We start from the raw sequence: 19,042 nt of genomic DNA on the forward strand, positions 1-19,042 counted from the left end.
ACAGTTTTATTATAAGTAGTAGCTGTTGCCCGCGACTGTGTCTGCTTTTGATTTTGTTTTTTGATTTGGCAAAAAATTTAGTTGTAGTTCTAAAAAAAATTAAAGTTCTCAGTGTCGCTAAGCCTTGAATGACGGGTTTGCTGCTGCCCGCTGAGGAGTTCTGTCCTCTATCTCCAACCACAGTTTGGACAAAATTAAACTCATATTATAACCTCTTTAGTACAAAAATAATTATTTAAATCGGTTATAATTTGTCGGAGTTATGGTATAAATCGTCGAACACTTTCATCCCCTCTCCCAAAGGAACCGAGCTTAATGTAGGGATAAAAAGTATCCTATATTACTTCTAACACTTCCAAGAATATATGTACAAAGTTTCATGAGGATCGGTTAAGTAGTTTTTGCGTGAAAGCGTAACTAACAAACTTACATTCACATTTATAATATTTTTAGGGATAGATATTTTTTTATATTATTCATAAAAATATTCACCAGTGATCTTAGTACCCATAACACACTACACTTAATGGTTATGGAGCTATATGACGATGTGTCTAATGTCATAAGAAAAAAACACTGGTAATAGTTTTATAAATCCACAGCAATATAGCTTTTCGGACGCAATACAGTTGCGTGGCAAATTGCCGCTAATTTGGCTACTCCCAGATCCCAGATCCTAAACTGAGTCCACTACACAGCAATAAGCGTAAAACCCATTCGGAACAGCAATTAAAAACCCCAACAATGATTTCCACAACAAATACGCAAATAATTTAATGCCAACGTCTCAACACTAAAACCTTACCACAACAATGGTTGTAGATTTCCCTTAAGGCCATTATAGTCTGCGAGACACACAGTGAGGTTTCCTTTTATATAAATTCTCGAAAATATTATTGTTTCTTAATTTATAACTCTTATGAAGAAGAAAATAGGTTAAGTACCTTATAGAGTAGGCCTTGACATTCTTAGGCATTTCAATGTGCATCAAAACAATCTGGTGACATTTTAACGGGTATTTCATGTGTTGGTGAAAAATCTGCATCAAAAAATTGGCTATCTGTAAGGCAATTGCATAAGATTGTAAATTAATCGTTAATATCTGCAATCGGTTGTGGATCGCTACAGACAAATTAAAACTGCGTTAATCTAAAGAAGACTTAAGCAATGAAGGTTTAAAATTAAAAATAATCATTATATTTTTAGTTAAATATATTATAAAATATATAGTAAAGCAAATTTTAACAAAAGCTTGAAAAAAATCACTTCTAGTCATAAGGCCGCTTTTTGCACGTAATTATATTTAAATAAGTGTTTCCTGTGTATGTTTCCTATACTATGCAATACTATACGCATAGCTGAGCTGAGATAGTGAGCTCCAATAGCTATCTATTGGAGCTCACTTATTAATTTCACGATAAAAATCACTTTTATAAATAAAGAAACTTAATTTTGTTGAAAACTATCTCAGTGCAATTTAAATGAGCGATCCTCTGTCTTCATTCATTGTCTTATTAAAATCATAATTATAAAGCATGGGAGAACTTCGAACTCGATTTGAATCAGTGGTTTGACAGATGAGACCCTAAGTTTTACTTACGCTCCTAAATACTCCTCTGTTTCCTTAGATATATTTTAGAAATAACAGTACTACTACCAAAACTCTGTACTTAATTAACACGTATTAATTTACGCACGTATTTAAAATAGCGATTCAACTTTCTTGGTAGCAACGTTCAGAGCTTTTTACGGGCAAAAGATAATGACAGGTTACACGTTCCTACCAGTCGTTCGATGGCGTATGGTAACTCATTTACTGTAAAAGTGGTAAATCTGTGGAATGAATTGTCGAGAGATATAAGACAGTCAAAGACAGTAAACATATTTAAAAATCGACTAAAATAATTTTATTTATCTAATTTTATAAATAAAATTATTTTAGTAATGTATGTATGTTATTTATATGTTTATATATATATTTTATAGTTATATGTATATATATATATATATATATATATATATATATACATTATAATTATATGTATCTGGAAATATTTTATTTACAATTTATTTATAATTTTTATTAATACATAACTATAACCTAAAATAAACTATTTAAAAACTAAATAAAATCTAAAACGTCCTCGAAACCACCGCAGCGAGGCACAGTTCCTAAGATGCTGGCAGCATTTCCCCTCTGGATGGCCAAACTAATTCGTTGGCCAAGGTAACTGCCCACTCTAGGATCACCGGTAGACTCGATAACCCTTTTCGATAATTCTTTGAAAAGGGCTCTTGCCTCCGGACCCCACGGTCCCAAAGTCTCTACACCAAAAGGCACAAAAATGAAGCTGCTATCCAGGTTTTCATATTTACGCCTCTTGGCCTGCTCGGCACTGGAAGCAGCCGCACCTACCATTGACGAAGTGGCCTGGATGTGTGATGCAGCTAGGGTATCAACACAAGTTGCATCCCACAGAAGTGACCTTCCAAGCCTCCAAGGTATGAGCGTCATACCATCAGGTCTCTTGCCATCGCTCCGCGCCAAACCAATAGGTTCTAATACAGCTGGTACGTGAGCGGTAGCTAGAGAACGTCGGATGATGTCGTTGATGGTGCTATGGCGAGAGAAGCGACCAGCGCTTCTTGAACAGGAGAGTCCATGGTGACCGTAGGTGTCAACGCTGTCACCGCAGTGGCATCGATGAGGCTGAATTATAGAGGCGCCAAGCCTAAGACCAATCACCACCGATAGAGTGGTGTGGTCTAACATAGTGCCCAGGTTAGCTGAAGGGAGAGCATGTAGCCAGTAGCCGGACTCCTTAGCAGAGAGAGCGAGAAGACGAGCACGGTCTCTTTTAGATGGCATTTGGTCTAAAAGTGTGTCAAAAGTTTTTTTGCAAATAATGTCGTCCCACTGTCTCTGTGAAGAAAAAGAAACCGGCAAAATACTGGGACTAAGAGCAGACCAACTATTTCTTGCCTCTGCCAAGTATGACACTTCTATGGAACCCAAAGAATTGGATATAATTTTTTGAAAAAGAGTGTGTGTACTGTACACAGAGGAAAGAAAAGCTGGCAGCGAAACACTTGAAATTTTGCGAATTCCAAGACCGCCATACCCTATCGGAAGTGAGGCCTGGGTCCATGCCTGATTACTTATGGGACAATTTAAAATATTAACAAGAATATCTTTTATAAAAGTATCCAATTTTTCCATTAAAAAATTAAATTTCCAAAGAGGTGAGCATCTAAGAAAATACGTAAATTTTGGAACAAATAAACAAAAGCGAATAATAGTTAGAGCCATATGTGGATTAATTTCGAAAAGACGATCGAAATTGTTGCTAAATTGAGAAATTAAATCGTCAATAAACTGTGGGACTGACGTTTCCAGTATAGGTGCCCCTAGGAGACGAAGTGATTTATCATTTAAAACTTTGATGCCGGGAGCCAAGTTATTAAATTGTTCTAAAATGTGCTGTTTCGATTCATCCGAAAATGAATTTGGAATAAATATTTCACATTTATCAAAGTTAAGCTGTAAGCCAATCAGTTCAAATTTTGATATGATACTCTTAAGATCGTCCAAAACTGTGTTCACTTTGCCACCTAAGGTCCCAATTTATTTATTTATAATTTATTTTTATTTTACACAATTATATGTATTTAATTTAATTGTGTCACTGGTTGCATTATTCCGTTTTCCCTAACCTCTCTACCATAAAGGGTTGTCTGAAGGAGATCGCTTAAAGCGATAAGACCGCCTCCACATCTTATATATATTTTTTTATTGATTTTGTTCTCTCTTGTTTTCACTTTTAATTTATGCAATAAAGACTTCATCTATCTATATAATTTATTTAATTAGTATTCTTGAGTATTTTCTTTAGTCATAATTTTTTTTTTATATTCTCGATGCACGGAAATTCATGCGGCTACCTCTTGGCCTATGTATATAACTGTTGTATTTGAGTCCGCCCTAGGGCGAAACCATTCAACTAACTTTGGGGGGGACCCATTATGCGTGAACCCAAAGCCATTATAAGAAAGCTAAAACAATAAAAAGCAAGATAGTGTTTTTATTTGAATAGTGATTTCGTCGGGAATAGGCCGTTAAAAAGTCTCGAGAATAATATCGTGGTATGTATTTTTTATCATAGTACGGCAGAGTAATGTAGTTTTGTACTTCATTTCGCTATATTTTTCGCTTTATTAACTTGAATTAACTTAAATTAAAAAATTCTTCTTCAAAGTTATTAAAATTTATTTATCTTTATTTCGTACTCGTTTCACTAACCGACTTACAAAAAGTAAGTATGGTAAAGTTGGTAATTTGAAGACGTAATTTTTTTTACGAATTATATGATTTATATCTAGTAATTTTCTTAATCTTTCTTAATAATTTTGTAGAATATATTTATTTGTGCTTTTAATTTTATGACTTGAGTTATTTAATATTCTTTTCATAATAGATGTTTTTATTTTGTTTCATACTTTAATTAATTAGAATTTCAATATTTTTTTGTTTGTTTTTTCTTACTTTTTATCATTTCTTTGTCTACGTTCAATAATAACCGATTTGCACCCTCACACTGGTAAAAAATGCCTTCAGGCAATAAGTTTTGCATATGTACATCGCATTTGATGTTATTTTGCAATAAAGAACTAAAACAAACAACAGTTAATCACATTACTTTGAACGAAAGGTTCACACTTATGAAGCCCCATTTTCTTCGGGATTAGCAGACCCTGGATAATAACGGGAATAACGCAAGGTTAAAGACTATCTTAAAATTAATTTACTCAAAGTGGGAACCAATTAAAATTTTCAACGTACACTTTTCTTACATAAAAATTCGCGAGCGGCAAAAGCCTGTACTCGTATTTCGACTTCAAATACTTCGCTAATGAAAGCTAATGGGCTTTAAAAGCAATCCTAATTATGTATTCAAGAAATCTGAATAATCATCTTTTACCTTTGAACAACACAAATGGCGATAAATTAAATAGTTATATTTTTCGGAGGTACTTGTTTTGTCTATTGAGATATTCTTTAACTGCTAAAGTCCAAAGCTAAAGTCCAAAATAATGATTTCCCACCAAATAGCTCAATCGTTTTCTAAGCGAAATACTGGAACGCTAAATCGCTTAGCAGCACGGCTTTGTCGTTAATGTCGTAACTAGTCGCAGCCGAATCCTTCCACCAGACCGGACCAGAGGAATTTCAGAAATTATAAAACGCCAAATAGTCCCTGCCAGAACCTAACTTGAAGCCACAAACATTTCGTCGAAAAACTCAATCACTTATTACATTCCTTCCAATACTTAAAAAGAGGTAAAGCTGGGAGTTAAGTTTACGTAGAGGTTAATTTAAACTATGATTTCATCATAAACAGTCTATAACATTCCATTACTGGTTTCACTCTCTTAGAACTACTACTTGTAAAATTAAAATAACGGTTTACAGTTTATTTTTTATTTTTTATTCCACTATAAGTAAGCCTTTGATTGCAATCTCACCTGGTAGCGGGCTAATCGGTTTATACGCGTTATCGCACCGAAACACTAAATCGCTTAGTGGCAGGTCTTTTTCGATATTGTGGTAACTAGCCACGGCCGAAGCCTCCCACCAGACAAGACCAGAGAAAAATACAGAAATTATAAATTCCCAAATTGTCCCTACCGGGAATCTAACCCGGGACCTCCAATTTGAAGCCTAAACGCTCACCGTTGCGCCAAGAAGGTCGTCAAATATTATAGTATAGTATTGCAAAAAAATAATATAATATAGTATTGCAAGAAATAAGAAAGAGATGACATCTCGTAACTACGCAGTCCCGTCGTGACCACGATCCATGCAACTAGGTCGAAATATCGACAAATCCATAATATTATCGCGGTATGTACCCGTTGAACTATATTTAAGAAATGTTGATTAACCGCGAAAATTATAAACCGCGATAATTTAAAATCTTTAAGTTTTTCATAATCTTTACGTCCGAACCACTGTGAAATTAATAAAAGAGGAAAGGTGAGTCGTGGCAACGGAAGGCGACTGTTTAATTTCCGGCCGCCTCCCTTGACAATATTTTCAATCATATTTTTTTCTGTTTATTTAATTACGGGAGCTAAGAACTGGCATACAAAGATTTCGATTGCAGATTTTATTTTATGACACCAAAAACGAGAACGGGCACTGTCGGCCTCTGTGCTACTAGTCCAGCATTAGACTGGTATAACCTGATGATGATGATACTAAACATCATCGTAATCATCATATTATCAACCCACTTCCGGCTCACTACAGGGCACGGGTTTTCTCCCAAAATGAGCAGGGCTTAGTCGTAGTCCACCACGCTGGCTCAGTTCGGATTGGTGTATTCTACACGCCTTTGAAAACATTACGGAGAACTTCCAGGGTTGCAGGTTTCCTCACGACGTTTCCTTTCACTGTTGAAGCTAGTGATATTCATCCTGTGCGGGGTCGCCATTCCAACACCTAGGAACCCCAACGTCCATCGGTTCTCCAAGCTATGTGCCCCGCCCATTACCACTTCAGCTTTGCAACTCCCTGAGCTATGCCGGTAACTCTGGTTCTTCTACGGATCTCCTCATTTCTGATTTGATCACGTAGAGATATTCCCAACATTGCTCTTTCCATCGCCCGCTGAGTGATTCTGAGCCTTCTTATGAGACCCATTAGCGGCCCGATGCGGATTGGTGGACAGTAAACCCATACATACAACTAACTGTTTCTACACGGCATCATGCCATATTGCTTAATGGCTTTGCGCTAGGGTGGTAACTAGCCAGGACCGAAGCCTCCCACTAAGCCATGCCATCAAAAAGTAGGAATCATAAGACTTAACTCACTAGAAACCGCTTATAAAAAATTAAGTTCAAGAGAAACAAAAAGTGAAGTGAACAGTAAAGTGTTCCGAGACGCTTCAACCAATCGCCCCTTATCACGCAAGTTCCGTTCAAATCACGTCCCCCCAATCTTCTAAGTGTTATACGCATATATTATTAGCTTCCTATCTCGGCGCATTAATAAAAGACGTCCTAGAATATAAACAATACGCCATTAAAACCACATTAATCATCCCAGAGGCCTACTGTTCGGAAGTTTGGCGCGCTTAAATGGTGCTAAGCGGGGAAACTCCGGAGATTGGGATACATTATTTTGATATGTGTAACGCTTTACCTACTTTGATTCTTGGCGCGTCAGGAATTTTGCTGTTCAACTTTACAAAGCTTGACAGATGGCCTTAGGAACAAAGTTGAATGAACTTTTAGCACATGTAAATACAGGCGTGTGTATTGATAATACATTTTCGTAAGTGATCAAAGTGATTTAGTTTATTTAATCGGGTTTTAGTATTTATACTCTGGTCAGGTTTATTTTTTTTAATTATGACATATTATAGCCCCAAACTAAGTGTAGCTTATCGATAATAAGATTTCTGATGAATATTTTCATGAATAATATACATAAAAAGAAACACATTCATGTTCATCACACAAACATTTTCAAGCTGTGGGAATCGAACTGACGGCCTTAGACTCAGAAAGCAGGGTCGCTGCCCACCGCGCCAATCAGCCAAATTATTATGTAATAATTAATTACTCGACACTTTAAACAATAATTTTAGAAGGCTATTTGAATAACGTGTAGGGAAAATTCATATTTTTTTTAAATATAAGTGAACGAAGTAAGTTTATAATGATAATAATAAATCCTTTATTGCTATACACTATTGTTAATACAAGATTTTTAACTAAATGTTTATCAATTAATATTAACAATATGGCAAATGGCCGCAAACTCAGTCTTATGCTGTGCATTAGCAATAATGCTCAGCGCTGCTTTTCAGTCTGCTCCACTATCAAACTGAGCAAACAACCGCGTCGCCCGTTGCGTTATTACAATAAAAAGAGTTAATTTATAATAAAAAATTAAAAAACAAATTATATAAATCGTAAAATAGAGCAAATAAATATAACACAAACAGTAAAACATACATTAAACAAGTAAAATTGTAGCAAAAATAGAATTAAAAAAGAAAAGTTCAAAAATAAACAAAACAACAAATACTGATTAAATGACTTTATTCATTCTGGTTCTTAATTTGTAATTTACTGCTCAGCACATTAAAACAAATTTTCATAATAGGTTATTTCAATAATGCGTAGGAAAGTTAATTGCGTAGGATATATTTATCTGGAATATACAGAAATCGGAAGCTTATTTGACTTTAAAGTGTTGAGTGGTAGTAAATGATTTAGAAAGGCCTTAAACTTTTAAACCCATGCATACACAGCGAAAAAAAAAGATAGTTATCTCTAATGAAAAATTCTGGTACCTTTTTCTTAGTAGTTTATTTTAGATTTGGAATAAAATAATAAAAACTTTATATTATACAACGTGTAAATGTAAACCGAAATAATACTTCGCAGCCTTCATAGGTACATTATGTACTGACTCTAAGTATCTATGAAACCGAAAACCTAATAGTTTTTGAGTAAACCACTTTCATAGTTTTTACTGAAAGTTATTTATTAGGTACGCGACGCGTATCGGTATTTTATCTTAAATAGAGTGTGTATGGAAAAAAAAATGCTTTTTTTAACCTAATATTTTTACAGGATGATCCTTATCCTTATGAAATATACTTATGCATCCTTCAATATTATTTCGTCATTCTGTTACACGATGTATAGACATTATTGAATATTCAATAATATGTTTTTTTTAATTATTCATAAATAACTAGCGACTTCGTCCACGTATATATAGAGTTTTTTACGAGTCCTGCGTGAACTATTCTGTTTAAAAAGTTCTTCGTTAATCAAGATTTTAATTGAAGTTTGTTTAACAAACAAACTCACTTTCCCAATTATAATATCAGTTAGTTTCGATAGTGATAATATTCGCAACTTCGAAACAAGTTCCAGAAGTAGTAAAAGTTACATAAAAAAACTTGCTCACATTTTGCACGGCCTAAAAGAAAAATAATAATATTCAAACATTGTAGCCACATCTATTCTTTACGGCGGGTATGAAAAATAAACTTCTATAATATTTCTGTTTCGCCATATTTACGTCACAATGAGGTTTTCGCGAACAATAACCGAGTAAACGCTTGAATTGTTTAAGTGAAAAGAGTAAAATAGAGGAGCAATCTGGGTGCAGTGTATACGCGCACTTGGCAACCACTACTCTCGTATACTCCGTCCATTATTCGATCTTTTATTTGACGTTTTCACGCCTATCAATTATCATACCGTATTACTAGATTTTATTTGTCTTACGATCATTCGTTTATCTCTACAGTTCCAGTAAAATTAGTAAGCGTTATATCTAACGCTGTATCTACGTTAAATGAAAGATCGCATCTGATTGATTAGAATTTTGGCATAGGTACCGATTATCATAGTCGTTATCATTTTCAGGATTTATCTGGGTGCAGTGTATACGCGCTCTTATCAACCACTACTCTCGTATACTCCGTCCATTATACGATCTTTTTTTGACGTTTTGACGCCTGCTAACTATCATACCTTATTACAAGATATTATTTCACTTGCTACGATCATTCATTCTTCTCTACAGCTCCAGTAAAATTTTGAAAAGTTAGATAGCATCCGATTGATTTGCATTTTGGCGTACCTATCATCATTGTCATCGTCATTTTCAGTATTTATCTGGGTGCAGTGTATACGCGCTCTTAGCAACTACAACACCTATACTATGTTCATTGTACAATCTTTTATTTGCGTTTTGACCCCTAAACTCGTATAATAAGTTCATTATACAATCTTTTATTTGACGTTTTGATGACGCCTATAAATTACCCAACCCTGGTACACGGTTTTATTTGACTTGCTACGACCGTCGTCTTTCTCTCCGGCGGTGAAGTCACTACAAATAGACTGACTTAACGTTAAAAAGTGCTAAGTATTAAAATGTTATTTCAAGTATGAAATAAAGTAATTTAGAATAAAGTTTTTTTCTCCAGTTCCAGTGAGTTTTTTGAGTGTTTGACACCATTCGATTGCGCTGAACTTTGGAGTACCTATAATCACCATCACTATTTTATTGTAACACTTATCGAGATTTTTTTATTCGACTTCAAGTTAGCCCTTGACTACAATCTCACAACTGCAACAGGAAAGTATACACATCGCCATCGAGCCCCAAAGAAAGCGTAGCTTGTGTTAAGATGACAGACAAATATTTTTATGTAAAATTCATAATATACATAAATACTTATAATATACAGATAAACACCCAGCCACTGAAAAACATTCATGTTCATCTCGCAAACATTTTCCAGTTGTGGGAACCGATCCTACAACCTTGGACTCAGAATGCAGGGTTGCTGCCCACTGTGCCAGTCGGCTGTCATATTAAGTAGCATTACGGCCGGAGTATATTATTTAAACGTTGGCTTTTAAATTAAAGCTCTTGTTCTATTCACTGGTTTATTTTTTCTTGAAAAAACTAGGTGAGGCAGTTAGGTATTACGGAAACTTCTTTGAAGAAAATCAACATAAACTTTCTTATTCATTTAGACCTGAGCTTTTTTTATCGATATATTCTTATTAAATTCATTTTTTACAGACTGAGTAAGTGGGCAGTCGCTCTGCTTTAAAAGTCCAAAGCCGTGGTTTCGATTTATACAACTCTAAAATGTTCTTACGAGTATCTGGGTGTTTATCTGTTATATTATACGAGTAAGTTTTTCTGTATATTATTCATTAAAATATTCATCAGTTATCTTAGTACCCATAACACAAGCTACGCTTACTTTGGGGCTAGGTCGCTATGTGTGTAGTATATTTGATTGTTTATTAAAAAAAAGAGGTTCATAATTCGGCTGCTGTATTTTTATGTCATATGTTCGTTACCTCAGAACTCTGTTATTCACTAATAGATAAAAAAAACTTACTTTGTTTGAAACAATATATAGTTCCCAAGTAGCCCCACTGTCATCGAGTACTGACGCGACGGTGAGCGCTGTGAATTTAAGCAGGGGCTCCCGGATTCAGCTCTGGTCTGGTCTTTTGAGAGGCTTTGGCCGTGGCTAGTTACCACCCTACCGACAAAGACGTGCCGCTAAGCGATTTAGTGTTCCGGTGCGATGTCGCGTAGAAGGCGATTAGGGGTATGACCTTACTCCCTAAATGGTTACCACCAGGTAAAATTGCAGTCAAGGGCTAACTTGTACAGGAATAAAAAATAAAAAAGTAAAGATCACTTAAATTTAAGATCCTGGAGAAAATCGGCGAACTCTGCAAATACAAGTTCAAGGAGTTCTTGCGATTATATATTTTTAAAAAATTCTAGCGAATGGTTATATAATAGCAAGAAAGTTACCTAGTATTTTTTTCATTTTACTTGGCACCGTTTTAAAATGTTGTAGGAACACACATTAAAACAGGAAGTCGATTTCGTTTTCACTTTATTTTTATGTAATATTGTTTAAATACTTCATACCTTAGCTGCCAGTATGTCTGGAAAGCTATACATTATATATATATAGGCCTACTTTAATAAAGATATTTTTTATTTTGACTTTAACTTTGATGTATCTCAATCTCTCGTAGGTTGCTTTTGAGAAGTTTCAACTTTTGCCTTGTGTGAATTGAACAAGTTTTTTTTAAAACGTTTTCATGTTAATACTGTTGGTTACGGCAGAATAACAACGCTCATGTTTTTATTTAAAGATGCTGAGTCGCAGAACAAAATATTTATTTATTTATTCGTTCTTTTTTTTTTTAAACTGTCATTTAAATGTTGAGAATCAACAAGAGGCAGTCTCTAAGTCGTAAATGAACACATTTTTGTATGAATATTAACTTGAGAGCGTCATTTTAGAGGCGTTCGCAATACCCAAATATTCGATATCAGCATTAGTACGCCATATATCAAAGAGATTGAAGTTTCGCCAAGCTGCCTGTTTTACATACAAGGCCTCCTAATTCCGACGTCTTTGGACGAATAACTTAGGTACTAATTGTATAGCTTATAGTCGTATTTTAACTTTCGTTTTTGTACCATGAACATTAAGTTTAATTTGCTATAATCCGCGAAGAGCAAGAAACTGTTTGGTTTAATTCATAATTTCTTAAATCTTTTTACTCCACACCAAATCGATCTTCCTCAAAGTTCTATCCAGGCGCGTTTCACTCCGACACCGGTGCTTCCTCACAAGATATTGACTTTACAATGAAGAATTGTTAAGTCTAGAGTAATTTCCTGTTTGTATCTAAAGTTCCAAAAAAGGGTTAACAATGAATCAGTTTAGCTTTCTTTTGGTGAAGAAAAGGTTAGATTTTTAGAGTCTATTAGGTACTAACAAAGAAACAAAAAAATGCTTCCTCTTTATAATATTCGTACAGAAAACAAATGGTTATATAATTGATTCACTTTTAAATACAAACTCCCTTCCTCACCAACTAATTCATTTTAATCAATTGCCATTAGCGATCAACACTGATGGTACTAACTTTAAGCATTACTAATTTAGTAAACAAACACTTTAAAGACAAACTTCACTGCTATTTCACCCGAGCGTAACTGAGGGCGAACGTTTTTCACAAAGTCACGCGAGCCAACATTAAAATAAATTATTTCATGAATTCTCAATCTGAATTCGTGGGCGAGTATCACGTGATGTATGGGATCGTGCTCTTACGGAACTTTGAATCGTGGAAACATCATCATCGTCTTTTTTATAAACTTAAAATGTATAAAAAAAAATCGGAACCGACAAGATTAGAACCTGCGACTCTCTGGCAATCGCGGCCTGAGCGCTTTTTCCAATTAAGCTACGGCTAACCTACCGTCGATGCCGAAATTAGTATGTGCCTTTCACATCAGTCTTATAGCGACTGTAGCGTCATCTAGTAGGAAACGTTGCAGTGGTGATCTACTTTTTCAAAGGTCCATATTACAATGAGACACGTTAGGTTTAGTTCCGAAAAATTTTATATGCATTTTAAGTTTATAAAATTGATATTTCCTCTAAGTGTAGGTAAAAACATTAATAAAAATTATAAAAAATGATCATCGCCATTTCAGCAAGCGGACGTCCACTGCTGAACATAGGCCTTTCCCAAAACACTCAATCACATACTACCCTCAGGCATTTTCATTCACCTGTTTTAACGCTTCAAATTTAACGGAGTTATGAAGTAAAATTGATAAAAATTTTCATCCCATTTCCCGGAGGTAACTTACTATTTATCGGCATAAAAAGTATCCTCGGTGTTGACCATGAATATCAGCTACAACTATACCAAATTTTATTAGAATCCGTTCAGTAGTTTTTACGTGATATCCGGACAGACAGACAGACAGACAGACAGACAGACAAAAATTAAATAAAATCTGTTTTGGACTCAGTATCGAAATTATGTATTCAAAATACATTAAATGTACAGAAATCTTCCAGTTACAGTTTTATTATAAGTATAGATTTATGACATGTCGTCGTTATAAATTTATATTGGATTTTAATTTTTAATTTTAATTTGATATTGTATACTGTTTCTTTTTTTTATTTAATTTATAACTATGGGCTGCCTTAAAGAAAGATTTTTATAATTATTATTAAAAGATATACCAGGGGCAGAAGCGATTTTGATTTATACTATTTTAAGATAGTAAGGTGTAATGTGGAAAGATAAAAATGTAATAAGTACAGAAAATATAATATGCTATAAAAACTATAAAAGCTATAAAAGCTGACTGACTTTATACTCCAAAGAAAGAAGTCTGATAAAGTTGCGGGAGAAACTTGGGTATCCAATAACTGAATCCAATTAACGCCTCACAGCCAATGGATATGTCTTGTTAAAAGCAACTTTTACGAGCGAACTTTCAGATGCGAGACAAAATAAAACGGAAATGTATGACTAGAAGCTTGTACTGGATATAGAGGCTATGTATGAAAAAATACTATTCTTGAAAATCCGCTGGCTCGATATGAACTGAATTTTATTAAAATTGTTTAAAGTATGACAACCCTATTGAGGTAAATAAATTGATAAACACCCGTGTTGACAGAGATGTGAAAAAAAATAAATTTACCATTTTGTGGTGGCGGCCATCTTGCTTTTGAAATTTGACATCGTGTATAGTATTCAACTTATAAGGTCCTTTCATTTGATACCCATATTCAGAGAGTTGTGGGTAAATATGTAATACACACACACACTTTAAATGTCCCGGGGGTTAAAAATATCACCTGCTTTGACGGTGAAGGAAAAACATCGTGAGGAGACCTGCGTGCCTGGGAGTTCTTCTTATTGCTCTCAAAAGCGTATGAAGTCCACCAATCCAAACTGGGCCGTTGTGGTGGATTACAGCCTAAACCTTTCTCATTGTGGGAGGAAATCTGTATTTGTCCGGTAATGATTTGATAATTTTTATGATGATATAAAACTGCTATCAATTACAAAGCCAAAAGAAGGTACATGACGTAAAAGTAAACCCTTTCTGTAAACCATTGTAAACAGACAAGGCCGGCAAAAAATTCCAACCTGGGACTGCTCGAGTGGTTGTAAAGTGCCGGTGACAGGGACATTAGGTAGGTACGAGTAGGGATGTGCTTGAGCTAGTATCGATAACAAAAAATAGAAACTAGGATTTAAAAAATAAATTGTGCAACACAATAACGAGTCTTAACCACTGCGTAATAAGTACACAGATGCGAAATGTGTGGTCGATGAGTTAAAGGTTAAGTAGTCAATAAGATACTTCTTCTTTCAGTTTCAACTTTTTCCTTGATCTTAAAAATAAAAGAAGATTTTTCTATGTCTAAGAGGCCCTCTTCAGTGCATCGCATGTTATGCTTTGTTTAAGTTATAAGTATTCTGAATTAAATATTACTGATACGATAAGCATTAATTTCAAGATTCAATTTCACTTGCATTAACAGTCGGAAAAGTAATGTGAACCTCGTGTCTGAGAATTCTCCATATTTTTCACAAAGACGTGTAAGTGTACCAATCTGGACTTGGTCAGCGTAGAAGACTATAGCCTAAACCCCTTCTCATTGGGGGAGGGACCCGTGCCCTGTATTGGACCCATAAAGGGTTGATATGATGATGATCAATAATAATTGTAATTTACTTCACAAAAAGTACTTATGGAACATAGTGAAACAATAATTATTTCTTAACAGAAATGTAGAGATGTTAAAAATCTAATTTTAACGATTTAGCACCAAAGAGATTTACACGAATGCCACTTCAAACGGTTTAATTAAAAGAGATTGTCACTTTTTCACTCCTTTTACTTCATTTTACTTTTTGCTGAACGCCGTTGATCGTCGAAGTATGAGGAAACAAAAAATACGAACAAAGTAGTCTAGAGACACGTCAAGGGTCCACGAAGTGCGCTTGACAATTACATTAGCAGAATTAATAGTGATGTACTTTTATCGATTGTTTTGATTCTGATAAAGTAGTTTAACTCGGTCGGTGAGAAGATACATTATTTTATTTTTTTGATACATTTATCCTTGAAAAAGTGGCACAGTGCCGCACAGCACACACCTAAATATAAAAAACGGGGTGTTTTAATATATTTAGGCATAAAATAAAAATTTAATACATATTTATAAATACTTCAGCCTTATTACTGTCCTATCGCTAGACACAGATCTTAGACCCCCGCGTTGGCGGGTTTAGGCTGCCAAGTTCTAAACAGCAGTAAAACATGACTTTTTTTATCAAGCGATAGTAGTTATATCTGGAATCAGTATTTTGAAACCGTTTTTCTTGACAAATTACAGTTATGAACAAAAACTCGGCGCTCTTTTTATAAGAAAGAAAACAGTAGAGATTTTTCTAGAATATATTGAACTCCGCTGATTGGTGGAGCACGGGAAATAAAAGCGCGCAGCTCGGGGACTCGTGGAGCGATTGTAAAGTGCGCGTGACAGCGGCATTAGGGGATTAGAATAGTGTTGTTCTTTTATCGATAATGCAGGTGGTTTATTTTATTTATAGTGACTCTTAGATGATCGTACGTATAGGAATAATTAGATTTTTTACTGTTATCATATGATAGGATTTTTAGTCGTGTTTATTTTAATTCGGGTAAAAGTTAACTCTTTACTGCATTTTCAACAGGTGGTTCTGTGTGATGCAGTTTAAAAATCGTAGCGGACTAACCTGTAAGGGGTAAGGCAGTTATATGAAAACGATATACCTAATCAGTAAGATATAATTATAAAAATAAACAAACTATGACAATGCCATCTAGCCCCGAAGTATGCGTAGCCTGTATTATGGGTACTAAGATGAAATTAAAAAAATTCAAAATTCATTTATTTCAAGTAGGCCTAATATAAGCACTTTTGAAACGTCAAGTTTGTCTGTTTGTAGTAACCCTACCATGACAGATGACAGATGAATGTTATATGAATAACACACTTATAATATGCAGATGAACACGCAGACACTCAAAAACATTCATGTTCTTCACACAAACATTTTCCAGTTGTGGGAATTGAACCCACAGCCTAGGATCAGGTCATAAAGCAGGGTCGCTTCCCACTGCCCCGATAGGCCGTCAAATTTAAATTGCTTATATTATTTATATATTCTGTTCATACTATCTTAAATAAATGGTTAAAAAAAATTAAAATATTTAGGAAATCCTAAAAGAACAGCTGCTAGGGCGATGAAATTGTCAATGAATATAAATGAAAAACTAAGCCCGAGCTTATGAAACTCCACGTGTTTTTTGTTGGCGATGTTATTACATATTATCTATCTGTCAAATTAAAACCAATTTAATTATATCTTTCTTTTTTTTATTAGTCGTATAACTTGTTTATTAAAATTTTACGATGATCTTGTGATGGTGCATACAGCTTGTCAACAAACAACAAATTCCTCGTCATCTGTTCCGTAGTTAATGAATGCTTCTTTCACTAACCCCACAAACAAACTTAAATTTGTATGAAAGTTGTAAGGTTTCAAATATTACAAAAGAGTTATGAGCATTCAAAAAGTTCAACATTGCCCCTGCAATCTAAGTTATGCTATAAAATTATCAATTTTTTATTTGTACTTTGATTTGTAATCGATAACCGATCGAGTATATAACCGATTTTAATATTGTTTTTACGATTACAATGTTATTATCCAGAAATAACATAGGCTATATTTCATTTATAATAATAGTTCAACCAAAAATATTATTTACAAAGCAAGCCAGAAGAGAATTTGCTGTCTAAGCCGCGTGCGTTGACAAAAAGGTACACGTAAAATACTCTCTACTAGAAAATATTGATCTTTAGTCGATCTTAAAAACACGTCGGAGGAGCCAAAACTTTCGATTATAAATAAGCCACAATAACGCATTTTATGTCAAGGTAATTAATTGATAAATATAACTGTTTTTAACGATTTTGGACATAGAATATTAATCTTTACAAAAAAAGGTTATTTTATTACTAAGACAATCTTATGTATTAGATAGAAAACTGGCATTACTACGCAAAATTTCATGATATCCTGTGAAAATTAAGCTTAAAACTTTTCTTTTGAATTAACAATAATATTATTCATTATAAAGTCAACATCTCCTGAGGATGCTCTGATTTCGGAGCGAAACGTGAGTAGAGAATACATTTATTTATTTTATTTTTATTTTACTACGACAATACACACGTCGCCATCTAGCCCCAAAGTAAGCGTGGCTTGTGTTATGGGTACTAAGATGACTGATTAATATTTTTATGAAAAGGTAATATACATAAAATACTTATAATATACATATAAACACCCAGACACTGAAAATCATTCATGTTCATCATACAAACATTTTCCAGTTGTGGGAATCGAACCCACGGCCTTGGACTCAGAAAGCAGGGTCGCTGCCCACTGCGCCAGTCGGCCGTCAGAAGCCGAAGATCTGTTTGGTGTTGAGTATAAAGATTGAAGAAATTTCAAATCACACCGTACAGATTCTCTTGCTTTTTGGGGAGTATAGCAAATGAAGCTTAATTTTCATAGCAATGTTATGTAGATGAACCTTGCAGGCTACAGCATGTTATTTGTTCGCTCGTTCAGGTAACTAGGTCTTAGCTCCTAGACGTAGCAGAGCTTAGGTATAAGGTACAACTAAATATTGTGCACGAGCGAGGGACTTAGTCCGCGCTATCTTGCAAAGTTGCAGTTATCGCGTATTGTTAGCGGATGCAACTTCAATGCTGCGATCTGAAACTTGCTCAACTAAGCAAACTTAGTCGTCGCGATTAAATTATGTATGAATACTAATAAAGGTTTTATAATTTTATAACAGAGGAAATGTTGATTTTATGATTTTTTTAATGCATATAATAATTCTAATTCGGCCTGAGTGCTTTACCACTAAGCTACGGTTGTCATACTGTCGATGCCCAAATGAATATAATTTTTTATCAGTCTTATAGTTAGTAGTTGTCTTTTTATGTTCTGTATCAAATCGATTCAAAATCATATCAAAATATAGTTTATTGTACACCATACCAAACTTTCCTTTGTTGGGTTGCTGGCAGAGATCGCTTTTTAGCGACAAGGCCACCCATTGTACCTATTTCATTTCTGTTAGGTGTACAATAAAGTGTATTTCATATCATTCATTCATTAATTAATTTTTACAGAGCTACAATAGGCGTCCTTATCGCTTTAAAGCGATCTCTGCCAGGTAACCTACCAAAAGACACTAAGCTAAGAGTTAGAGACAAAATATTTTTTAAATAATAAACATATAATACAAAAATTGATAAATAAAAAAATAAATTAAATGATTATAGCGCCATCTAGTAGGAAACTTTACAGTTCAAAGGTCCATATGATGCAATGAACTACTCTTTTTTGAAACAGTAGATGAAACAATTCTTTATTTTACAATTTTATTAAAAATTAAGTAAAAAAAATCCTTTTCTTAAAAAAGAGCATAATAGTATTGCTGAGTCTTAAATCTAAATTCTTTAAGAACTACTTACTTCACTTAATAATTTACTTGAGTAAA

At 34.3% G+C, this 19,042-nt stretch overlaps 1 protein-coding gene across 1 annotated transcript in view; it reads right to left on the bottom strand.

Annotated features, from left to right (window-relative positions):
• LOC120628618 (calmodulin-binding transcription activator 2) overlaps window positions 1-19,042 on the bottom strand; it is a 243,522-nt gene that overhangs the window by 135,170 nt on the left and 89,310 nt on the right. The gene's annotated exons all lie outside the window — the stretch shown is intronic.

This window comes from Pararge aegeria, chromosome 13 (genome assembly GCF_905163445.1).
Source record: "Pararge aegeria chromosome 13, ilParAegt1.1, whole genome shotgun sequence".
NCBI lineage: Eukaryota > Metazoa > Arthropoda > Insecta > Lepidoptera > Nymphalidae > Pararge > Pararge aegeria.